The 26873-nt window shown below is 36.6% G+C and overlaps 1 protein-coding gene across 28 annotated transcripts in view; it reads right to left on the bottom strand.

The window, feature by feature from the left end:
- Positions 1-26873, bottom strand: part of LOC143681536 (uncharacterized) — a 499706-nt gene that overhangs the window by 256064 nt on the left and 216769 nt on the right. For 9 of the 28 annotated variants that reach the window (XR_013174710.1, XR_013174711.1, XR_013174703.1 and 6 more), the window contains exons 4-5: positions 23334-23365; positions 16148-16332 (exon numbers count right to left, since the gene is read on the bottom strand). The exons of 18 other annotated variants lie outside the window; for them this stretch is intronic. The gene's annotated coding sequence lies outside the window, so the exon portion shown is untranslated. The remainder of the gene's footprint in view (positions 1-16147; positions 16333-23333; positions 23366-26873) is intronic. One more of the 28 variants, XR_013174706.1, reaches the window with a different exon arrangement.

Raw genomic sequence — 26873 nt, forward strand, 5'->3', positions numbered from 1 at the left:
TCTGTACTTTTTTTAATACATATTTTTATTCTAAATGACAAACACAAATATTCTTGACATACAAACATTCTATACATGGTCATTCTAGTTTGCTAGCTGCCAGAAAACAATACACCAGAAACGGAATCACTTTTAAAAAGGGGAATTTAATAAGTTGCTAGTTTACAATTTTAATGCTGAGAAAATGTCCCAATTAAAACAAGTCTATAGAAATGTCCAATCTAAGGCATCCAGGGAAAGATACCTTGGTTCAAGAAAGCCGATGACATTCAGGGTTTCTCTCTCAAGTGGAAAGACACATGGCGAACACGGCGTCATCTGCTAGCTTTCTCTCCTAGCTTCTGGTTTCATGAAGCTCCCTGGGAGGCATTTTCCTTCTTCATCTCCAAAGGTCGCTGGCTGGTGGACTCTCTGTTTCTTGTGACTATGTCATTCTCTGCTCTCTCAGAAATCTCTCACATTCTCCAAAATGTTTCCTCTTTTATAGGATTCCAGTAAACTAATCAAGACCCACTCAAATGGGTGGACACGTCTCCACCTAATCTAGCTTAACAATCACTCTTGATTGAGTTACTTCTACAGGAAGATGATCTAATTACAGATTCAAATATACAGTATTGAATCAGGATTATTCTGCCTTTACAAAATGGGATTTTGATTAAAACATGGCTTTTCTAGGGTACATACATCTGTCCAAACTAGCACAATAGTATACAATCAATAGCTCACAATATCATCACATAGTTATGTATTCATCATCATGATAATTTTTTTGAATATCTGCATCACTCCAGCAAAAAAGACAATAAAGGAAAAAGAAAAAAAAAAACTCACATATGCCATTCCCCTTACCCCTCCCTCTCATTAACCACTAGTATTTCAATCTATTCAATTTATTTCAACCTTTGTTCCCCTATTATTTATCTTCTATCCATATTTTATACTCATCTGTCCACACCATAGATAAAAGGAGCAACAGACAAAAGGTTTTCACAATCACACAGTCACATTGCAAAAGCAATACCATTATACAGTCATCTTCAAGGAACAAGGCTATTGGAGCCCAGTTCTACAATTTCAGGTACTTCAAGAGGCTGATTTTTATTTACTTATTTTTTATTATCAAAACAAAACAACATACAACCATGAACATTCTTAACATTGCAAACGTTCCATGCATGGTGTATAATCAATGGCTCACAATATCACATAGCAGTATATTCATTACCATGCTTGTTTTTTAGAATATTTGCAACACTCTAGAAAAAGAGATAAGAAAAAAAACATATATACCATACCCTTTGCCCTTCCCTCTCATTGAGGGCTAGTATCCCTATCTACTCAATATATTTTAACCTTTATTCCTCCTATTTTTTTCTATACCCCTTACCACTCCCTTTCATTGTTCACTAGTATTTCAATCTATTCAATTTATTTTAACATTTGCTCCCCCTATTATTTATTTTTAATCCATATTTTTTTACTCATCTGTCAATATTGTAGATAAAAGGAGCACTAGACACAAGATTTTCATACTCACATAGTCACATTGCAAAAGCTGCATCATTATACATTCATCTTCAAAATACATGGCTACTGGAACACAGCTCTATGGTTTCAGGCACTTCCCTCTAGTCTTTCTAATACACATTAAGCTAAAAAGGGGATATCTATACAATGTGTAAGAATAACCTCCAAGATAATCTCTCAACTCTTAAAACTCTTAGCTGCTGACACTTTATTTTGGCTCATTTCTCTCTTCCCCCTTTTGGTCTAGAAGGTTTTCTCAGTCCCTTGCTGAGTCCCAGCTCATTCTAGGATTTCTGTCCCATGTTGCCAGGGAGGTTTATACCCCTGGGAGTCATGTCCCACGTAGAGAGGGGAAGGGCAGTGTGTTTGCCTTCCATATTGGCTGAAAGAGAGATTGGCCACATCTGAGCAACAAAACTGGTTCTCTGGGGGTGACCCTTAGGCCTAATTTTAAGTAGACTTAGTCTGTCCTTTGCAGGAATAAGTTTCATATGAGCAAACCCTAAGATTGAGGGCCCGGCCTTTTGATTTGGTTGTCCCCATTGCTTGCAAGAATATAAGAATTCTCCAAATGGGGAAGGTAAATTTTCCCCTTTCTCACCATTCTCCCAAGGGGACTTTGCAAATTTTTTTTTTAATTCACTGTTCATATTAATTGTCTGTCTTTCCTTCTGGTTTTGTGTCCCCAGCCCTCCTCCCTCTAACATTCTCACATTCAGCTTCATTGAGCGTACTAACATTGTGCTACAATTAGGTAGTATCATGCTATCCACTTCTGAATTTTTACCGTCAGTACTGTTGCACAATCTGTATCCCTTCAGCTCCAATTACCCAAAATCTACCCTATTTCTATCTCCTGATGGTCTCTGTTCTTAACTGAAATTCTCCAAGTACATTCAGTAATGTCAGCTCATATCAATGAGACCATACAGTACTTGTCTTTTTGTTTCTGTCTAATCTCACTCAGCATAATGTTCTTAAGGTCCATTCTTGTTGTTACATACTTCACAACTTTATTCTGTCTTATAACTGCATAATATTCCATCGTATGTATATACCACAGCTTGTTTAGCCACTCATCTGTTTATGGATATTTGGGCTGTTTCCATCTCTTGGCAATTGTAAATAATGTTGCTCTAAACATTGGTGTGCAAATATCCATTTTTGTCCTTGCCCTCCTGCCCTCTGAATAGATACCTAGCAATGGTATTACCAGATTATATGGCAGTTCTATACTTAGCTTCCTGAGGAACCACCGAACTGCCTTCCACAGCAGTTACCTTTTGACATTCCCACCAACAGTAGATATGTGTACCTCTTTCTCCACATCCTCTCATGTTTCATTTTGAGGAGTTCCCATTTATCTCTTTCTTCAGTGCTCATGCTTTGGATGTAAGAACTAGGAAACTGCCTCCAATTATAAGATTTATAAGATATTTCCCTACATTTTTCTTCTAAAAGTTTTATAGTCTTAGATCTAATGTTTAGGTCTTTGATCCATTTTGAGTTAATTTTTATACAGGGTGTGAGATATGGATCCTCTTTCATTTTCTGAATGTAGATATCCAGTTCTCTAAGCACCGTTCATTGAAGAGACTGCTCTGTCCCAGGTGTGTTGGCTTAACTGCCTTATCAAAGATCAATTGTCAGGTAGGCCACGGTGGCTCAGTGGCAGAGTTCTTGCCTGACATGCCAGAGGCCTGGGTTCGATTCCTGGTGCCTGCCCATGTAAAAATAAATAAATAAAAATTAAAAAAAAAAAAAAAGATCAATTGTCCATAGATGAGAGGGTCTATATATAAACACTCTATTCTATTCCATTGGTCAGTATACCTATTTTTATGCTAGTACCATGCTGTTTTGACCACTGTAGTTTTGTAATATGCCTCAAAGTCAGGTAGTGTGAGACCTCTAACTTCATTTTCTTTCTCAGGATATTTTTAGCTATTTGGGGTACCCTGCCCTTCCAGATAAATTTGGTTATTAGTTTTTCTATTTCTGCAAAATAGAAATTTTTAATTTAATTTTAATAGGGGTTTTTAATTAGTATTACATTGAATCTATAAATCAATTTAGGTAGAATTGTCATCTTAACTATATTTAGTCTTCCAATCCATGAATATGGTGTACCCTTCCATTTATTTGGGTCCTCTGTGATTTCTTTTAGCAATTTCTTGTAGTTTTCTTTTTATAGGTCATCTGTATCCTTAGTTAAATGTATTCCTAAATGTTTTATACTTTTAGTTTTGATTGTAAATGGATTTTTTTCTTGATTTCCTCAGATTACTTATTACTAGTGTATAGAAACACTACAGATTCTTGAGTGTTGATCTTGTAACCTTCCATTTTGCTGTACTCATTTATTAGCTCTAGTAGTTTTGCTGTGGATTTTTGGGGGGTTTTGACATATAGTATCATATCATCTGCAAACTGTGAGAGTTTTACTTCTTCCTTTCCAATTTTGATGCCTGTATTTCTTTTTCTTGTCTAATTGCTCTGGCTAGAACTTCCAACACAATGTTGAATAACAATGGTAACAGTGGACATCCTTGTCTCATTCTTGGTCTCAGAGGGAAAGTTTTCAGTTTTTCTCCATTTAGGATGATGTTAGCTGTGGGTTTTTCTTATATTCCCTTTATCAAGTTGAGGAAATTTCCTTCTAGTCCTATCCTTTGAAGTATTTTCAGCAAGAAAGGATGTTGAATTTTGTCAAATGCCTTTTCTGCATCAATTGAGATGATCATATAGTTTTTCTGCTTTGATTTGTTGATATGGTATAGTACATTAATTGATTTTCTTATGTTGAACCATCCTTACATACCTGGGATGAATCCTACTTGGTTATGGTGTATAATTCTTTTAATGTACTGCTGGATTCAATTTGCAAAAATTTTGTTGAGAATTTTTGCATCTATATTCACTAGAGAGATTGATCTGTCTTTTCTTGTAGTATCTTAGTCTGGCTTTGGCATGAGGGTGATGTTGGTTTCAAAAAACTGAGTTAGATAGCCTTCCCTCCTCTTCAATTTTTTCAAAGAGTTTGAACAGGATTGGTACTAATTCTTTCTTGAATGTTTGGTACAATTCAGATGTGAAGCCATCTGGTCCTGGACTTTTCTTTTGGGGGCACTTCTTAATGACTAATTCAGTTTCTTTACTTGTGATTGGTTTGCTAAGGTCATCTATTTCTCAAGTCAATGTTGGTTGATCATGTCTTTATAAGAAGTAGTCCAAAGAATGCTTGCCTGCCAAGCCCGAGGACCCAGGTTCGATTCCCGGTGCCTGCCCATGTTAAAAAAAAAAAAAAAAGCAGTTCATTTTATCTTCATTGTCTAGTTTACTAGCATAAAGTTGTTCATAGTATCCTCTTATTACCTCCTTTATTTTTGCAGGGTCAGTGGTTGCCTCCTCTTTCATTTCTGATTTTATTTGCATCCTCTCTCTTCTTTTTGTCAACCTTGCTAAGGGTCCATCAAGCTTATTGATTTTCTGATAGAACCAGCTTCTGGTTTTGTTGATTATCTCAATTGTTTTCATGTTCTCACTTGCATTTATTTCTGTACTAATCTTCATTATTTCTTTCCTTTTGCTTGCTTTGGGGTTAGTTTGCTGTTCTTTCTCTAGTTCTTCCAAGTGAACAGTTAATGGCTCGATTTTTGTTCTTTCTTCTTTTTTGATATAGGCATTTAGGGCAGTAAGTTTCCCTCTTAGCACTGCCTTTGCTGCATCCCATAAATTTTGATATATTGTTTTTTTTTATTTTCATTTGCCTCAAGATATTTACTGATTTCTCTTGTAATTTCTTCCTTAACCCACTGGTTGTTTAAGAGTGTGTTGTTGAGCCTCCATATATTTGTGAATCTTCTGGCCCTCTATTATTGATTTCCAACTTCATTCCTTTATGATCTGAGAAAGCGTTTTGTATACTTCAATCATTTTAAATTTGAGACTTGTTTGTGACCCAGCATATGGTCTAGCCTTGAGAATGATTCATGAGCACTCAAGAAAAAGGAGTATCCTGCTGTTACAGGGTGTAATGTTCTATAAATGTCTATTAAATCTAGTTCATTTATTTATTTTTTTCAAATTCTCTGTTTCCTTATTGAGCCTCTGTTTAGATGTTCTATCCATTCATGAGGGCAGGAATTGGAGTCTCCAACTATTATGTTAGATGTGTCTATTTCTCTTTTCAGTGTTTGCTGCATGTATTTTGGAGCACTCTGGCCCAGTGCATAAATATTTATGACTGTTATGTCTTCTTGTTGAATTGTTCCTTTTATTAATACACAGTGTCCTTCTTTGTCTATTTTAATTGTTTTACATTTGAGTCTAATTTGTTGGATATTAGTATAGCTACTCCTGCTCTTTTCTGATTGTTGTTTGCATAAAATATCTTTTCCCAACCTTTCACTTTCAACCTGTGTGTATCCTTGGGTCTAAAATCCATCTCCTGTAGACAGCATATAGATGGGTTCTTTTATTTAAGCCATTTTGCCAGTCTGCATCTTTTGATTGGGGAGTTTAACCCATTATCATTTAGTGTTATTACTGTAAGGGCAGTACTTTCCTCTACCATTTTGCCTTTTGGATTTTATATGTCATATATTATTTTTCTTCTTTTTATCTTTACTGATAGTCTTTATTTCTACACTCTTCTCCACACTTTCTCTGCTGTCTTTTCTTATCTATCTCTAGTGCTCTCTTCAGTATTTCTTGCAGAGCCAGTCTCTTGGTCACAAATTCTCTAAGTTTTTTGTTGTTGTTGTTGTTGTTTTTTTTGCCTGAAAATGTTTTAATTTCCCCCTCACTTTTGAAGGACAATTTTGTTGGATATAGAATTCGGTGTTTGGCAGGTTTTCTTTTAGTATCTTAAATACATAATACCTCTTAGGAGGGTCTACTTAAGTATTATAGACCCCAGCCAGATTTTCCCAGACCAAACTGGCCTCCTCTCAGGAGGAAAGAGTCACATGAGTCAGTTTTCCCTAAGGGTGAGACCCAGCAAGTCGGAAAACTTTCCTATGAAGCCTCTAGACTCTGTGTTTTTCTTATCCTGCCCAGTATATAGGACTTGTCTGCCTACAGGTCCCTCTAGCATAAAGTAATATGGTGCCTTTTACTACAGCAGATTCTCCCTGCTGGGGACATTGTTGAGACAGAGGAGAGGTTGTAGGCTGGTGGGGCTTCAGATTTCCAGACCCTAGGGTCTAAATTCCTTGAGGGAGGGATTCCACCCGAGCTGGGCCCCACCCAACTCCTGGGGAAGACAAGCTCTCAGACAGGCTTAATTCGGCCCTTGCCTGGGGCTGTTAGAGGCTGAGACATGGTTCTGGATGGGATCACAGTTGGTACAGCTTGTTCAGACTGGTATACACTGTGTGACCACTGATCTGGCCCTAGCAGTTGCTGTGTACTGTTTCTGGCTATTTACTAGCTGCTCTGGAGGATGAACTAAATCCCACACCTCACTAAGCTGCCATCTTAGACCTACTCAACAGAAAGTAAAAAGAATGTGTGCTCTTAACCATCAGGAGACACTGCACTTTACTGCTTTGTAAAGCACACATAAGGGAGATGCTGAAGAAAATCTAAGGGAGGGGAAAAAAAAAAAAGGAAATGATCAGAGAAGAAAGAAGGAAACCAGAGGTTGTGGTGTCCCAGAAGATAAAAGAGGGGTCAATTTTAAGAAGGTGGGATCAACCAAGAATACTGAGTGACTTAGAAGGGTCATATAAGACAAGGGTTAGAAAATGGCTCTTGTGCAACCATATTTGAGCTTTGCTCATATTTTGTGGAGAGTGAAAGACAAATGCTGTGAATCAGGAGAGAGAGCAGTCAAAGGGAGGTGAAGAAAGGAAGATGACAAATATAGAGCACTCTGTCCTTCCCCTCATACTCAAACTTCTTTAAGGAGATGATAGTTATTGAAGGAGGACACAAGTCAACTCACATTGTGACAGATGAGAAAGACACAAGGAGGTTTGAAGAGAGCAGCTAGCCAAGAAGGAGATTAGATTATTTGCCAAAAATGACAAGGCAGATGAGAGCTAGGGGATTTAAAGAGAATAACAAAGGACTGAAATTACATTGTGGTCATTTTAAGAACTGACTAGAGACATTTCCTTTAAAGTCACAGCACCCTCCTATACATATGGAAATGTTTCCTAAGGACAAGACCAAATTTATACCTGTTGTTTCACTTTCAAAATGGCCCATTTTGATGATGTAGTAACTCTAATTATTAAGAAATGTCTTAATAAAGAGACTTATAATGTCAGTTATTACCAATAACAAGGATGAGGTTCATTGTATATAGTGTGGTTTCAGTGACAAATAAAGAAATCTTACATATCTTAATGTTAAACTACTATTAAAATTTTTGTACTGTGTATCTTAAAACTTTATAGAAATCAGTGCAGAGAGTTTTGCTATAAGAAATTTAGGATATGTGCCAAACAAGCATATAGGAGTCTGATATGTATTTTATGTTATCTTATTCTTATGTTTGCTTATATTCTACTTTTCAACCTATAAATTTCCCATATCAATTAATCTTACAATTTATTTCATTAAATCCACACAGATTTTAAATCCTTTCATTAGGTCATTTATTCATTCTTTTTCATTTTTATAGTAAATTAAACAGCATGAATTGTAGAGCCATGAAAAAAATCACCAGTTATTTTTATTGTTTTAAGTTTCAGAAGTTCTTTCTAATTTGCTAAAGGAAACAAATTAGAAACTTTAAAACTGAAATGTGAGCCTTGTGGTTATGTAAAGTGACAGAGACAGGAATCAGGACATGATGTTAATGGCCATTTGCTGAGCTGAAATGGTGAGCTGGGACAAATACTATTAATAGTTTTCTACCAGCTTCCCATCTTCTTCCTCAGTTTGCAGAACAATACTTTTTATTTTAATCTTTCAAAGCAATTTTATTGGGATATTTTCACACACCATACAATCCATGCAAAGCATACAATTAATGGCTCACATTATCATCATATAGTTGTGCATTCATCACCACAATCAATTTTAGAAAGTTTTCATTACTCCAAAAGAAAAACCAAGACATCCCATACCCTTATCTCCCCTACTATTTTTTTTTGTCTTTATTACTCATCTACCCATACTATAGATAAATGGAGTGCCAGTCACAAAGTTTTTACAATCACAAGGTCACACAATAAAAGTTACGTAGTTGGACTTCCGGGAAGATGGCTGACTAGAGCAGTTTGAGATTAGCCCTGCTCCACAGAAAAGTTAGAGAAGGGACAGGAGGGCAACTGAGGCAGCAATTCGGGAGTGTGGCTGACCTGGGAGAACCTTCTGTACCACATGCAGCAGCCCTGTTTGCAGAGCCTGAGGAACGGAGAGGCAGAAAGCTGGAGCCTGGCGTGGAGGCGCAGAGCCCGCAGAAGTGCACTGACAGGTACACAGGACTAGGAAGTAAGCCAGGACGCGTTCCTTGGGCATGCTACCCCCATCAGTGCAGCCCCGTGACCGGTGACTCACCCCACACCCCATGCATCTGAACCCACTCACCCGCTCCCATTCCCTGTGCTCCAGGTGCCCCCACCTCACCAGCCCCCAGTGTGAGTACCTGCACCCAGCCCCACCCCAAGTGCAGTCCAGCCTACCTCTCCTGCACCTCTCCCAAGCACTACTTCCCCCTCCCTTGTCCCTGCAGGCTGTTATCAGCGCATAAAGGCTGTGGGCACTAACCTCCGTACCCAGGCTATTCCCCCACACCCCCACCTCCCCCATAGTGTCCACAGCCACATCTCTCCCTCCCTGAGCTCAGCACATCTGTTGAAAGAACTTCCAGGCCCACGCATGTGCATGAGCTCATCATTCATTCAGCTCTGGGAACTGCATGTTAGAGCCATCTTAGACCCGTGCATGTGCACAGCCCTCAGCCTCATTTCCCAGCTCTGAGAAAGTGCCAACCTGCACAGTCGGGTCATATCTGCCCCCAATCCATGGAGGTGCAATGCAGACCTGCTGCCACAGCTCTACACATGCACATAAAGGGCCCCCTGCCTTAGACCAGTGCACACCAGGGATACATCCCCCAGTCTGGTGCACCCACACAGCTACATCCTTCCTGACCACTGGGCACCCATGTTCACAAGCACCAGTGTAACATCTCCAACCTGTGCCCATACCTGCCCTGAATCAAATCACCATTCTGAGTCTCCACCCCGTACCCTGGTCCCTGCTGTACAACCATCCCACAAACACAAGGCCTTAAACTACTGAAAGAAATCAACTCCCAAAGTAAATCAATCAAGATATCTACATGCTATGAAGACAGCAGAAGATCACTAAGCATATCATAATGCAGACAGATATAGCCCTGCCTAATGACCAAACTAAAACACCAGAAGAGGCACAGACGTTGGAACAACTAATCAAAGATGTTCATACAACTCTACTTAATAAAATAAATGGGATAGCAAATGACATAAAGGAGATCAAGAAAACAATAGAAGAGCACAAATAGGAATTTGAAAAAATAAATAGAAAAATAGTGGAAATCACAGAGATTAAAGACTCTGTTGACCAAATAAAAGACATACTAGAGGCACACAACACCAGATTTGAAGAGACAGAAGAAAGAATAAGTGATATAGAGGACACGATAATTGACTTCAAAGACTCAAAACAGCAAATGGCAAAAAAGATGGAAAAAATTTAATGGGAACTCAGGGAAATGACAGACAAAACAAATTGCACAAATATAAGAATTATTGGTGTTCCAGAAAGAGAAAAGAGGAGGAAAGGGCTAGGAAGAGTGTTGAGGATATAATGGGGGAAAACTTCTCAACCCTCGTAAAGGACATAAATATACAAGTCACAGAAACCCAAAGAACTCCAAACAAAATAAACCCAAATAGGCCATCTCTAAGGCACATACTGATCAGTCTGTCAAATGTTGAAGAGAAGCAGAAAATCCTGAAAGCAGCAAGAGAAAAACGATCTATCACATTCAAGGGAAATCAAATAAGACTGAGTTCAGACTACTCAACTAGCACCCTGTAGGTAAGAAGGCAGTGTTATGATCTACTCAAGATCCTGAAAGAGAAAGACTTCTATTCAAGAATTCTGTACCCAGCCAAACTGTCCTTTAAAATTGAGGGAGAGATTAAAGCTTTCACAGACAAAGATGTCCTGAAAGAATATGTCAACAAGAGACCGGTCCTACAAGAAATACTAAAAGGAGTTCTACCAGTTGAAAAAAAGAAGACAGGAAATGGAGATCTGGAGGAGGGCACAAAATTGAAGAGTAATTTAAAGAACACAAAGAGAAAGAGGGAAAAGAATATATAGATCTGACAAAAAATAAAAAAGATAAGATGGTGGAATCAAGAAACACATTCTTCACTAATAACTTTGAATATTAATGGACTAAACTTACCTACTAAAAGATACAGATTGGCAGAATGGATTAAGAAACGTAATCCAGCTATATGCTGCTTACAAGAGACTCATCTAGACCTACATATCCCATTGACTCGCACTAGAAATATGAATGAGTTCTTGTAAGAATTACTTCAAAGATATAATTCTTGTATAAAGAGTGTTTAAGTCCAGTGTGTGTGGGGAAACTGCTATTGCATGCTATGAGCTATGTTCAAAAGGAAACCATCAGCATTACCACAGCAACAGCAGAGGTAAATAATGGGGTGAGTTGAGGGACAAGAGTTAAGAGGAGGTTTAGATCTTCTATTTGGTAAGGGTATGTTTATTGGTTTTCTGTCTCTTGGGAACAAAATTATCTAAAATTGAGAATGTTGATGGACTGTGGACTTTGGGCCCTCTACATGACAGCCGATGAATGCAGGTGACTGAAAGATGCAATGATGGAGAAGTAGACTGGCGAACAATGGTGTATACTTATGAACAAAGGATGTGCTGCTACCAAAAAGAACAATGTTGTGAGGCATGCAGTGATGTGAATGAACATGTGGGACATTTGGCAAGACAAAAAAGCTGGAAACAAAAGAACAAGAATGGTATGATCACCTTTAGAAAATGCTTGTAAGAAAACAGGGGCTTAGACTGCAAGCTTTTAGAGCAGACACATCAAGTCCAGAGTGGTGATTATTGTTTCTGGATTTTCAGAGGCTGTTTTTTTATATATAACCTGATATTTAGAGATAAGAATGAAGCCAAACAGGTTGAGGTTAAAATAATTCAGAACATAGAGGTAAGGAAGATAGTGTCTGTATTTTAGAACCACACATACTCTTTTAGACCAATGGAAGAAAGGTTTATTTGATCTGGAACTGAAATTTTCTATAGTGCATAATCTAATTCAACCTATCTGTATAGCTCATTTGAACAACTGAAACACAGGGAACACAGAATGAGAAAAAGGTCCTTTAATCCTGTATAGATTATTATAATGCCTGGAAACATCCTAGAGTATATTAACCAGACAATAAGAAAGTATTGGCAAAGTCCCCTGAGGGAAGGAAGAAAGACTATGGAAGTATTAAATCTTACCATCAGGAAATCTGCTGATACTGTGTCAAACTTTAGGGACACCCAAATCAATATGCCATGCCCTCGATCATGAGGCTTACTCTTGTGAAGCTTATGTAAGTAGCATAGAAGCTTAGACTACGTATAGACATGCCTAAGAGTTACTTCTGGAGGACCTCTGCTGTTGCTGAGATGTGGCCTCAGTCTCTCTAAGCCAATTCTGCAAGTGAAATCACTGCCCTTCTCCATATGTGGGACATGACATCCAGGAGTGAAAGTCTCCCTGGCAACAATGGGGAGGACTCCCAGGGATGAATCCAGACCTGGCACCATGGGATCAGCAATTCCATCCTGACCAAAAGGGGGAAAATAAGTGTAATTATTAAAGTATCAGTAGCAGAGAGAGTTCAAATAGAGTTGAGAGGTTACTCTGGAGGCTGCTCTTATACAAGCTTCAGTTAGATCTTGCTACCTATCATAACCTGCCAACCCCCAACCAGGACCATTCCAGCCAATCCTAAAAAACACCTAGGACAATTTATAAGATTCAAAAAGGGTTACAGGCACTAGAGAAGTTTGTCAGAAACCTACAATTTCCAGATGGGTCCCTGGTCCAGATAAGTCCTGAAACTTAGCCCAGCCTCTCCAGAACAGCAGATAGTTCCATCTCCCTACCCCATATTAGAGACAGATCCTTCCAATATCAAAAACATAGAATTGCCATAGCCCAAACAACCCCAATGAGCAGTATGGAAAAAGGTGATGGTGGAATTATACATAGAAGATGGAACATAACAAATGAATATGAATGCTGAATCATTAAATTGATACCTCTTTTAGTCTCCAGTATTTTAGAGCAGCTAGAAGTAAAAACCTAAAATTGTGAAATTGTAACCCATGTCAAACTCTGAAATATGTTCTACAGCTAACTGTGGTGTTGTGCTTAGAAATTTATAGCTTTTTTGTACATATATATTATTGTTCACAAAAAAAGAAGGGAAAAAATTTGATTGTGATGTTAAAAAAAGTATGTAAGCCCTCTAGTCTCCCACATTCTGGAGCAGCTAGAAGGAAAAATATGAGAGGATAGTATGGTAGCCCATGACAAACTCTGGGATCTATCCTGTAACCATTTTTTGAAGAGTGCTTTGAAAATTATTGCTTTTCTATTTCTTTGTATATGTTATACTATACAATTAAAAAAGTTTAAAAAATAAAGCTATGTAGTTGTTCATTATTCTAGTTTACTAGCTGCCAGAATGCAACATACCAGAAACAGAATGGCTTTTAAAAGGGAATTTAATAGTTGCTAGTTTATAGTTCTAAGGCTGAGAAAATGTCTCAGTTAAAACAAGTCTATAGAAATGTCCAATCAAAGGCATCCAGGAAAAGATACCTTGATTCTAGAAGTCCAATGAAGTTCAGAGTTTCTCTCTCAAGTGGAAAGGCACATGTCAAACACAGTTAGGGTTTCTCTCTCATCTGGAAAGGCACGTGGTGAATATGGCATCATCTGCTAGCTTTTTTTCCTGGCTTCCTGTTTCATGAGGCTCCCTGGGAGGCACTTTCCTTCTTCATCTCTAAAGCACTGGCTGATGGACTCTTTGCTTCATAGTGCTGCAACATTCTCTGCTCTCTCTGAATCCCTCTCACATTCTCCAAAATGTTTCCTCTTTTATAGGATTCCAGTAAACTAATCAAGACCCACTTGAATGGGTGGAGACACATCTCCATCTAATCCATTTTTACAACCACTCTTGATCACATCAAGATCAGATCAAGAGCACATCAAGATCACATCAGGATGTGACTCTCTAAGTCAAATCTCCAGGGAGATGATCTAATTACAGTTTCAAACATACAGTACTGAATAGGGATTAGAAGAAACAGTTGCCTTTACAAAATGGGATTAGGATTAAAACATGGCTTTTCTAGGCTACACACACCTTTCAAATCAGCATATTCATCATCAAGGATCAAGCCTACTGGACTATAGTTCAACAATTTCAAGTATTTCCATATAGGTATTCTAACACTCTAGAAACTAAAAAGAAATACCTATATGGAGTTAGTAGTCAAAATTATTCGTTAAATACTAATTTCCCAGTTCCACTTCTTCCCTCTCATTTGATCATTTTCCTGATCTTCAGGGATTTCTGGACAATGACCATTTTAACTTCTTCATCCTGGAAAGGGGTGTTAACCTTATGGGGTAGAGAAATGAAACTGGTTGATGTTCTTGGAGAGACTGGTACCTCTGGATTTCAGGGCTTATCTGGCATAGGAGTCACCTGAAGGCCTTAAATTTCAGGAAAAAATAAATTTACTAAGAAAAACTTTATGGAGGCCTAGATGCAGAACCCAACTTTTATTGGGAAGATGTGACCCTCCTCCCACCATCTCCATGGCTGGAAGCAAAAGTGGTCTGAGTCGATTATGGTCATTCTTTTCCCTTAGCCAGTGATTGGGTTAGAACCAGGCACGTGATTCCATTATGATGATCAAAAGGAAGTATTTTCTGGGATCTTAAATCTTAGGAATATCTTCCTGCCTGATAAGAGAGATCTGTGAGGAGAGCAACTTATTCTCCCTTGCCCAGACCACCCCTCCCTCGACATCCCGCTTTCTTCCTGCCTATAGATAAGTTCTAGAAGTACATGATGTTTTGTAGTAACTGCCATTTTGAGACTATAAAGAGAATAAGAGACAAGCCAACTCAGAGATCTGAAACTACTCAACCTGAGACCACTGGTTATCTTATATGAGGAAAATAAGCCCCCTTTGGCTACACTATTTTTTGTCAAGCATTATTACTATTGACTAAAAGCATCTGAGCTGAAGTATAAGCATTTCAGACATCAACTCTCACATCTGGGTTAGCCCTGAAGTTTCTAGAGGATTCACCATGTAGCTGGCCACTTTTGAAGGAACAGTGAAGAAACAGGACAGTATCTCCATATAAGTCTCCTCACTGCTCCCATTATTGTCCTAGAGTGGCAACATTTTTGTTGGACAAAAAGCAAAAGCATTTTTGAAAGAATTATTTTATATAAAATATCATGTCATGAATTACTACAAGGCATAACTTTGGGTGGCAGAGTTATGGCTGCTTTTGATTTTCTTCCTTTTGCCTTTCTCCACTTTTAATCTGTTATATCATCAGCATGTAATACTTTCATTATCAGGAAACAACACAGATATTTATACAATAAAAGCACAACTCTTCTGATACCATTTCAACACTTTGTACCGAGCCCTAATCAAGAACCAAAACCATGATGGAGTCAGCCAACAAACCTTAATTTATCAAGTTGTGTTCCCTGCCTCTAGTTACCATTGGGAGGCAAGACACGGCGATGTGGTAGGTATGTATTTAGCCAGTACCTTACCAACAACATTTTTAAAGCAGTGTTTCTTACTTTCTTCTCCCTTTTTTGGTTATCTGTGACTGTCTGGTGTAGTTTTTCTTTCTTCATCTACATCCTATTCTCACTAGTCAATGCACATGATTCTATACAACAACTAACTGGAGCCTATTAACATACAGAGAGGATCAAGTAGTACATTTTGTCATGGCTTTATAAAATGCCGTATTCATTAAACACCTATCAAGCTGTTTCATATGAAAAGCTTACCTTGCTGCAAATATAAGTCATATTTCATTGTGCTGCTAGCAATTCATTCACATTCAACCTACTAAAATACATAGAATATGAGAGTAGTCTATTTTTAATCTATTGAATTGATAATAATGGAATCACAATATGGTTTTAATGACTATTTGAAGGCTCATTAGGTAGAATTGTCTCAGGAATTTTGTTATGACTTTAATTTTAGAACCAGAATATATAACTTAAACAAGACCTAAGGGCCCTTTGGAATTTACTGCCCTTTAAGCAGTAATATTTTTAAAGCAAAAGCTTTCAGAGCTTTGAATACCATGTGTTTAGAAAGGTTCTTTCCAAAGAATCTCTAGGCTGAAAATAGAATTCTCCAATGTACATATAGGCAATCAGTAAAGTACATTTTAATTCAACTAATAGGTTTTTTGATGATTCTGGCATCATTATATTCAACTAGAAGATATGGGGTGGTATTTAAATTGGTGCTTGAGCTTTTCACTTACTTCAAATGGCACTCCTGCTTGTGAAGAGTTTTCCAGAGGAGTTTTCCTCAAGTTGGGTGTTTGACTGCTCTGATTAACCTTAGACCCATCTTGATGCCACTAGACTGCATAATGAAAAATTAGTCTTATCTTTCAGTGTATGCCAGGCTTTCAAATGACAGGAAAACTGGAATCATAGGATGGTTCTAGGCAAAGTACAGACAATATCATGATTTCAGTGATGGAATTTTTAGATCATAAGCCGTTCTTCAGTAGTAAATTGGTTATTTTCGTAATACTCTTCTTTGAAAGCACTTTAAATAAAAAAATATGTATCAAGTTTTCTCACAAGTTGTCAAAAAATCTGAGAAACTTTACCAAAATCTGTTGTTATCTGTTAAATTCATAAATATAACATATGTATTAGGTTGCTAAATTGCTGGAATGCAATATAACGGAAATGGAATCACTTTTATAAAAGGAAATTTTTATAAGTTTATAATTCTAAGGCCATGAAAATGTCCAAATTAAGGAAAACAAGAGGTTACCCTCACTCAAGAAAGGTTAGTGCTGTCGCTCTAGCAGCTGGGAAGGCACGTGGATGGCATTTCCTGGTCCTTGTTCCTAGTTCCATGGCTTCCAGATTCTGATGCCAATGGTTTCCTTTCTGAGCATCTGTGGGCCTTCACCTAGCTCCTCTGGGACATAACTCTGGGTTCTGTCTTGCTTAGCATCTCATGGGAAGGCATGTGGTGACATCTGTTGGGCTCTGTCCCTGTCTAGGCATCTGCTCTCTCTGTTGGCATTCCAAGCATCTCCAAATGTCCAAGTCTCTGTCAGCTCTGAAGCAATTGTTTTCCACGCATCTGCATCTGTGTCAGCTCTGAGTCTCTCCAAAACATTTCTTCTTTTAAAGGACTCCAGCAAACGTATCAAGACCAGCCTGGAAGGGTGGACCCACATCTACATCTACATCTAAATCAAAAGGTCATACCCACAATTGATATGTCACATCTCTGTGGAGATAATATAAAGTTTCTGCCCTACAATTTTGAATCAGGATTCAGAGAAACAGCTGCCTCCACAAGATTGAATCAGGACTAAAACATGGCTTTTCTGGGGTACATAATAGTTTCAAGCGGCACAATATGAATAAAAGATTCACAGGTAGATCAGTTTAATTCTTTTGGCTAAAAGTAATTTTAGAAAGCATTCATTTAAAATTTTTAAATTTCCTCTTATAATTTCATATTAATTTTTGTAGCCAATTTATTCCATTTTCATTATCCATGACCAACTATAGGTCTGACAAGACAATTTTAAACATGCCTTTTATTGACTTTCAATGGTGCCAATAGAAATAGGCAAAGCACAGTCCCATAAAATGTTAATCACTGATTTAAAAAAAAAAAAAAAGTCACCTGAACTGTTAGGTGAGTTTCAGAGCTGTAGTGTGTCTTATTTCAAAAGACTTTCAAAAAACCTAAAATTTAAGAAAGTTCTAGTTTTGTTTATTCTTACTGTGTAACTCTGGCCAGGGAGCCCACATTAAGAACAAGTGTTGGAAATTTAGAAATAAGTAGAACTGTTGAGGAAAAAAAAATAATGTGAAACTTAACCTGCTTCCTGGTCTACCAGTATCCTTTCAAATAGCACAGCTACTGACCAATCACAGAGCCCACAGCTGGTATTAAATTCTCCACAAATATTACTTCATATTCTGAGGATAGGGACAATCTTGTAAAACATGACCATTAAAATACTGTAAGAGAACTCAATAGTACTCATACCTATGTGATCAGAAGGGCGTATTTTAAAAATTTTGATCATAATGCAATCTGCTTAAAGCTGTTAAAGTATGGATAATTTTGCTCAATTTTCCAGTAGGTTTCTGCCTTGAATAAGTAAATAATGGGTAATGGCTTGTGTCAAAGTCCTCGCAACACTCCATTAGACATAGAGCACAACAGTCTGATCACATGCCTCTTTTATAGTCAGAAACTGACTTGTGACTTTGTAAGTTACTCAGCTATATCAGGTCACATCAGAAGTCTAGTCTTTTCATCTTCCCCAAATCCCTGATGGTTTTACATCTGACACATTTCACATCTCGGCGTTGTGACCTTATTCTTCAACCTCTATTTGACACAATTTAAATACTGCTATTGAAATAACACCAAGCTGCTATTTAAGTAGCTGAATGAAAAAGAAAATTTTAAAAAAAAAGGAATTTCAAAATTTTACATTATTTTCTATTGATGTCTAGCCCAAATAAATCACAATTATACCTAGACCTAGAATCAAATGATCAAAAACTCCAACCAGTTGTTTAACCCTAAAGAGCTAAATTCAATGTTTGACTGACTACTTGACTATATAAGCTTAATCAGGTCTCATGCAATATTACCAACACATAGTGATTCAAAGAAGTCAAAGCAATATAGATAGTGCAAATAACTGGATGTCACTGTTTGCATACACTATCGAAAATTTTGGAAATTCTTTTCAGATACTAAAATTAAAAAAAAAAGGTCAGTCTTCAATTACATTTTATGTTACACTAATTCCTAACACTCAATTTCTATTATTAAAATTATATGTACAGAATTTTGGAACTTCCTGAGCCCAAGATGATGACTATCAAATTCTTTAAAGAGTTTCCTCAGATTTTAGAGATTTCATATTCACTCTTCAAATACTTGTTTAAAGATTGTTTATCTGCAAGACAAGCAATATCTAGACATACATTGTTGGCTTTCTTAGCAAACATGGATGCCAGAAGGTGTGTTAGCACAGTGCTCTTTCATATATATAAATTGAAGTTTCACAATAATAGAAAGTTCATAGCGGATTTTCAAGAAATATGGTTCCCAGGTGGGGCCACCGTGGTTCAGCGGCAGAGTTCTCGTCTGCCATGCTGGAGACCTGGGTTCGTTTCTCAGTGCCTGACCATACAAAAAAAAAAAAAAGAAAGAAAAAGAAAAAAAGAAAAGAAATATAATTCCCAATAAACTTAATACTCTTGCAATCCATACCAATCATCAAAGAAGAAGAGTGTTTGAACTGAAAGAGCGCTTAGTGATTCTCTGTCTTCATGGCACATGAGTCATCAGAAACCTGCAGCTCCTACCTTCTGCCTCTCCTTGATTTACTTGTACTGTGGTATTACATTAATTTGGGGGAAAACCCAATCAGCATAAATTGTCAACCTCGCATTGAAATACATTTGCCTGTGTTCTTCAGCGATCATTATTTCAAACTATCTTGCATGTCAATCTTTCAAATATTTCCATAAACTTTACCCCATAAACCCGAATTCTCTCTCCCCTAATTAAATTTTTCTAGCTTTTCCTGTCACTTCACTTGAGCCATTGATTCCTAGACATGCTATCCTGGCTGCTGTTCTTCCATCAAGGTTTGACTGGTTTTTTTTCATCTGTTTTACTGAGGTATAACTTACATACAGATGTATGAAAATCCCAAAAACTCTGGTGCTTGCTGAATTTTAAATATGTTTACATCATTAAGGGCTTTCTTTTTTTTAACTCACAAAAACAAATCAGACACATTTAGTATCCTGTAAGTAGGAATTACTATAATCTAGTTATTAATCTTTTATTACTGAAGGATAAGCAAGGTGTACCTTTTTTCTTTTTGCTATTACAAGCAGAATTTAATTTTTTTTATCTTTCACATTTTTCTTCTTTTAATAGTAATGCATACTTATTACAAATACTTCAACATTTTAGAAATGTACTGTTTTGCAACAGGAAATCTCTTATAAGCAGTCTTTCCTCAGATGCTCAGAAAAATCTCAGGAAAAAAATATACATTTATATATTAGTCTCTCTACGTGTATATTATCAAATCTTCTGAATGCTTTTAAATTTAGTCATTGTCACTCAAAATTTTTTAGGATACTTCATAAAATCATGAAAGTCTAAAAATCCAGGAGCTTTGGATAGAGAAAAAGATAAAATTATACATTCCTTTTCACTTCCTTCATGATAAATGTAAGCTACAAACTATAGTAGTACAAACAATACATGGTATTTTGTATTTAAATTATAGATATTTTCCTATCAAATATCTCTAAATTTTGACTACATTCAAATACTTAGATCTAGCTATTTAATGTATTCATAATGAAGCATACATACTACTTTATCAAAATGTATACATTTTCGTTATTTTTATAATTACATTTAAATATAATTTGTTTTCTTTGTAGTCCCATATATTTTATTTTATGAATTTAAAAATGGTTTTGAGAAGGAGCTGTCAACAGTAATCCATGGCACACATACAGGCTGAGAATCCCTTACCTCTTCTCTGTTGGGTGACTTAATACCTCCAAAAGAAAGTCCATACATTCTCAAACAGCTTTAGCCTGTGATGTTTACACCTTAAGTCAAACTAAAATCAACCATTTTACAGATTAGGGATGCCCTTAATGACTTCCCATTTCCCAAAGAATAAATTCTATCATTTTAGCATCCTTTCTTGACCCTCTCAAGATGATCTACCCCAATATTTAAATCTCCTTGCTTCCCAAAGATGCCAGGCACTTTTGAATTTCTTTGTTCATGACTCATCTTTTACCCAGAATCCCATTTCCCTGGTAAATATTCACTAGCATAACAGGAAACCAGTGTTTCATACCTATAATTATGCAGGGTTTTTTTTAACCTCATTCAATTTTAGCCAATTCCAGAATGCCAATATCATTTGAATTTTCCTCCTGTCCACTAAACCAAGAACTAGTCCTCCTGATAAAATAGTTATGTTTTGTACAGAAGAAGCACTCTTACCTAATGCAAATGGTACCTGTATTTGGTGAGTTAAACAGTTGATTAAAGAAGCTTAAGATAAAAATGACATGTCTATGCTAAACATTTTAACTTAAAACATGTAAACATACATTCCTTTACCAGTGAGTGAATGGAAGAACAAAACTCACTCTCTGAATATGGATATGTGGGATTTCTGGAGGAAAATATCATCTTTCTCACTTAGAATTTCATTGAATACATCACCCATGATATCTGGGTTTGAATTTCTTTAATGTAAAATGAGACCTTGAAGATTATTTTGGAATCATCTGAGGACTGAATATTTCTAGATTTTTATGACTTTCCTTCTTCAGTTGTCTTGTCTCCAATTAACTCGCAGCGATTATTTTAGTAATGAGACTTTACTGAATCATTGCAAACCACTCAACTTAGTTATCAGAGCCCCAACATCCTTCCTTTTGCACCTGTTCTTCATTATTTTATGTCCTATCTAATTACATTATTTAATCACAAACCACAATGTAACATTACCAGGATTAGGGGAAAATAACTGAGCTTTTGCAAGGAAAAACTAGTGAAACTGGTAACTTGAGTTAAAATTGCTATGCCAGCAGTGCTTATTAGGCTTCACACAGAAAAGGGAAGTGTAGTTTAATATAAAATGTAAATTAAGCCCATTAAGAGAGCTACTGCCATAAAAAAAAGGTATGTATCACTTTGATTCACTTTTACATTCCTAGATTTTCTCTGCACCAATTTTTTTTATTTTGTTTTTGCACCAATTTTTAATATAATTTTTGTGACAGAATCTTAAGTTTTTTTTTAACAAAAGGCTTAAGAGGTTTTTAAAAAGAAAAAAAACAGACTCTAGAATCAATGATCCAATGTTGAACGTTGAAGTCTAAACCATTCCATTTTGATAAAAATTGTTAAACAAAAAACAAAGTATTTCGAGTAAGCTCTTGCCTTCCACTCTCCACTGCTCCCTTACAGTTTGGCAGACTTACTTATGATTGACCGACATGTGAAATGAATTGACATGTAGGACAGTATTTACACAAATGCTATACACCCTTAGCTCAAACAGCTCTTGAAAAAATATATTTAACACCTACATGCTTTAAAACATATATGTTTTTAAATGCAATGTATTTGAACAGACACCTCACAAAATAAGATACATAAGTAAAACATATGTTTTAAGATGATTTTACAAATATAAAATTTTCACTAACTTCTATATTCTTTAAGAATGACCAGGTCAATCTTCTAGCAAATTTTGCTATTCAGCCCCAAATGTAACATTTTAAAAATAACCTGAATGAAAAAAATGTGCACAGTACCTAAAACCACCTGCTTTATCATACCAAAAAAAACGAACTAGGACTAGATTACTGGGAGCAATACTGTGTAAAACAAGGCAGTATTACAGAAGTAGGAGAATGCACCAAAAGTTTCTAACAGATCTTTAAGATGACAGAGGCCATATATTCAAGGGATAATTGCCCCTGAATGCACTACCACACTCAATGAAATATTGGAGTGTTCCCTGACTTCTAAGGTTGTGACCATGTTCTAAATGGTTAAAGTTACTACAAGCACAACCTCTGGATATCTACTCCTGGCTTCTCACAGTTGAAATGTAGCTAGTGCCTCTCTTGTGTTGAGGTGCTAGAAATCTTCTTTACCATAATTGTCCTGGGGAGCTGCAAGGAGGTAGCTACCCAAGGCAGAGGAATGATTTTGGCATGCAGGGACTGAAAGAGTAATCAGCACTCTGACCCCATCCATGCAATGCTTTTGAAGGCCCATGGGGCTGTACCTATTAATTCAGTAAACAGCTGACCATAGCAAGTAATGCCTGCCCTCTTCCTGGAGACTCATTCTTTCATCTACCATGATTCCTTGTACATTTGAACTGTGTCTTTACAGTGGTCCTACTGGCTCCAGAACTTTCTGTTAAGGGACCCAGTCCTCGGACTGCAGCTTCATTCGTATCTCTTCATCACTCACATCCCAATCCTGGTTCTTCTCTCTATACTTCTGCATTTCCTCTTTAAGCCCTCAAAGAGAGAAGGCTCTAATCATATTTTCTCTAAAATTGTTTTTATTGACATATTAGGAAGAATTTGACATCCATCACAAAGGGACCGCTGTCCTCAGAAACACAGATGCTAATTTCCCCTCTCTGGAGAGAAAAAGAGATACTTTCCACCTTTCCAATATGTCATGCTGCTCAAACGATAGACAGAAAACCTCTTGCTCAAGCTACAGCCAGGCTTTGGTTGAGATTTTGTATCCTGCTGCACACATTTATTTCTTACCGCTAAGGAAAGCATGAATAGAACAGTGGGGTGAACACAGGTTTTAAAACCAGACAAGCCTTAGCTCAGATACAATCATAAGCAAGTTACCTGACCTCTCTGAGCCTCTGTCTTCTATGTACCTATAAAAATAGGGACAATAATATATTTATCAGACTAATGAGAGACTTGAACAATTTCAAAAGATGTTAGGTTTTTTCCCCAATGTTTTAAATAATGACCCTGGGTCTGGTGAAGAGATCAAATTGTGCCCATCTACTAAAGACAGCAGAGAAGCATTAAATACATTTATAACTTTTTATTTATTTGTTTGTTTTTTACATGGGCAGGCACCAGGAATTAAACCTGGGTCTTCAGCACAGCAGGCAAGAACTCTGCCGGCTGAGCCACGGTGGCCCACCCTAGAACATATTTTTATTTAAAACAGTTAAAAGATAAGTTTAGATGCATTAGTATTCTTTCAATATCTGCAAAACTTCTACTGTGGAGCACCTCAATTCTTCTATCGTGCCAAATTAACCGAGTGTTATTATTCTTCAAATGAAGCACTCCAGTTAAAAACATACTCAGAATTCAATGAATCACATTTTGCCAGCTTGTTTAGAAATTTAAATGTCATTTGCTCCTGAAAAATGCTTTCTGTTGCTGCATAAGTAAATGTCAAAATTTTTGACTAAGAGACTTTCAGTGGACTTTGACATGGTTTCAGATATACTATAGCAAGGATTTAAATCTGGAACGGACCTTATTTCTAAAACCAGCCTCTGGTAGGCCAAGGCAAGGGCTGCTCCATCAAAATCTCAAGTAGACATTCTAATGCAGTGAAAAAATAAAATGTGTAATAGTTAACTATGGTACAATAAAACTTCCATATGTAAGTAGAAGGTGGACCACTGAGTATTGATATAGGCTATCTTCCTTTCCTCCAAACTGGAGTAACTCTATAAATAGGTAATGAGCTCTGGTTTCTCTGCTCTGGAATTTTTTCACTCCTCAAAAGCCAGAGGAAACAAACTTCATGACCACCTTCTTAAAAATAGAGTGGAGGGAAAGGAAGGAGATCATATGGCTGCATGCACTTATGTTCAGGATCTTATTTGTCTCTTTGCACTGATTACTTGCTGACTAGAGAGTAAAACAAACTGAAAACTTTTATTGTATCTAAGTCATAAGATTCTTACCCATTTTTGAACCCAGACCAGCCCTTGTGGTCAAGCCCAGCTCATTCCTTATATGACAGGTTAGGAAACTGAGACTCGATGAGTAAATTTCAATCTCTCATTTTCTTCCAAAGTGAGGTCCTCTGAAAACCAAATGGCTCAGCATATTAGGAAATATTTTACCATTTGAAAGCCAGAGCACAACACTGGTAAAGCTGAAATTTTTGTGACAGTCTTCAAGACCACTTGTGACATGAGAAATAAATTCACACCATGCTTTTATCCCCTCAAACACAACCATATTCACCAGACCTTTTTAATGAGGGTTTCTGGTAGGGATGAGTAAACACAGATCCACCATGAGCACTTCACACATCTCAAACTCTTCCCTAAAGCTTCATATTTCAAATTTGGGGTTCAGCAAAATCCCAAATTGTTCTCTCAAACACATATAATCATGTATTTTCAAGGAAATTTGAGCCCATATGTTTCTTATTCACCTGAATAACACAGTTTAGACTGCCCAAAAGATTTTACAAGCTTTTCTCAGAAAATCTTTTGTATTTCAAAACATGAGGGTTATATTTAACCCAAAATAGAACAAATGTAACCCCTTACCTATGGGGTATTAATCTGAACCAAACACCTTTAAAATGAGAATAACTGGTTTCTGGGACATGAAGAGACAAGAGCGATTTTCTCTCCTGGATTGTTCTAGTTGAGTATGGTTAAGCCATGGAAAGAAGCACTTTTTAATCAAATTGAAAAGATAAAGCTCTATAGTAAACCCAAGATATCTCTTTCTCAAATCCTTATGCCAAATAGATCTTACCATTATTAAACATTAAAAAAAAACTTTAAAAACACATTTTTCAAATAACTAGGAATATTATCACATAATTTAGTGTCTCAGCATTGTCTGTGACATAAATTGAAAATTAAGGAATTTTATCTGAATTAAATCCTTTTATGACATTCACAAATTTAATAGTAACCTATTGTACCTGGGGGGATTTCAAATTCCTACTTCTAATCTCCACTGGATAGTCCAGACCAAATATTTGGAGTAAGTTGAGTTTTCCCTATATGCTATCTTACTAGTTTAAAGGAGGTTTACAGAAATTAGACCCTTGACAAAAATGATTTCTTACCAACCATAAAACCAGGTACACAGGGGCGTTCATTAACAATCAGCATTAAACCGAGGGCTTTCCTGGTAAATCTGAAAGTTGTTTAGATTTCCTCCAACAATAAAATAAAATAAATACCCACCTACCATGCAGGAGACCCTGGTTCTATTCCTGGCCATCATACATCTCAAAAAAAACAAAACAAGCAAACAAAGAAAAAACAAACAGAAAAATTCAACAAAGGTGCTGCAATAACAGGATACTCATATGGAAAAAGAATGAAACGTAACCCCTACCATACAGCATACCAAATAAATAAATACCAATCAGTTGTCATCTAGTACTGGTAAAACTCAATGAAAAACTATGAAGGTCACAAAATTTTAAGCACATAAAACATTGTTTGGTGGAAAACATATTAGTGCCTTTGTGTGTGTGTGCATGCATGCACATCCATAGAAAATTAAGTAAAAACCGGATAGAAGATGTAAAGTACCATAATTTTAAAAAATTATGAATCCTAGAGGCAATTTTTTATGGTATGAAACTAGTACAATCTACTTGAAGGCCATGTGCTACTGACTGACATTGCATTGTAGGGGAATTATTTTCAGAGTTCATTTATGCCATATACCTGAATTCACTTGCTTTCAGGGAAAACTAAGGAAAAAATAATAGATTTTTCATTTTCATTAATTCACATTTCAAGGTATCATAAATTGACCCCACTAAATAGGAAAAGATAACATTCCCCAAGTTATAAACTTATAACTTTAAACTTATGAATTTAAAATGCCGCAATTTTAATTAATTGCAGGCATTATTTTCCTTTAACTAAAAGGGAAATCCCCACCAGAATTTTTTTAAAAAGAAAAAATATCTGCTCTGCTCCATATTCATCTAACTCAAAGAAGACGGAAAATTTCTGCTCTTACAACAGTCTCCCCTTGCTACTGATAAGCCCTTTTAAATCTTCCTTCAAAACCATTTATTTCACGAAGCTTTCATTTTGTCCTACCAATGATGCTTCACACCTTTGCACAATGTGGTTAGAAGAAAGGTCAAAAGAAAGACAAGGAAAAGTAAACTATCAACTGTCTGCTACTTCTGAGATCTGTGAAACCTCAGGTGGTTTTTTTCACTTAACTTCTCTGTGTGCTTTCTATTTGTACTATAATCCTCACCCAACAAGTCTGTCTCTTTGACTGAAAAGTATAACCATTAAGGGACAAAGCCAGATAGTTGTCCCATAGTGGCATATAATCAGTTATCAAAATTGTCTTCAAAACCTGCATCATTTTCTCCAATATGGACTTCACATTTCATAGCATCAGAACTAT

This window comes from Tamandua tetradactyla, chromosome 4, assembly GCF_023851605.1.
Source record: "Tamandua tetradactyla isolate mTamTet1 chromosome 4, mTamTet1.pri, whole genome shotgun sequence".
Classification (NCBI taxonomy): Eukaryota; Metazoa; Chordata; class Mammalia; order Pilosa; family Myrmecophagidae; genus Tamandua; species Tamandua tetradactyla.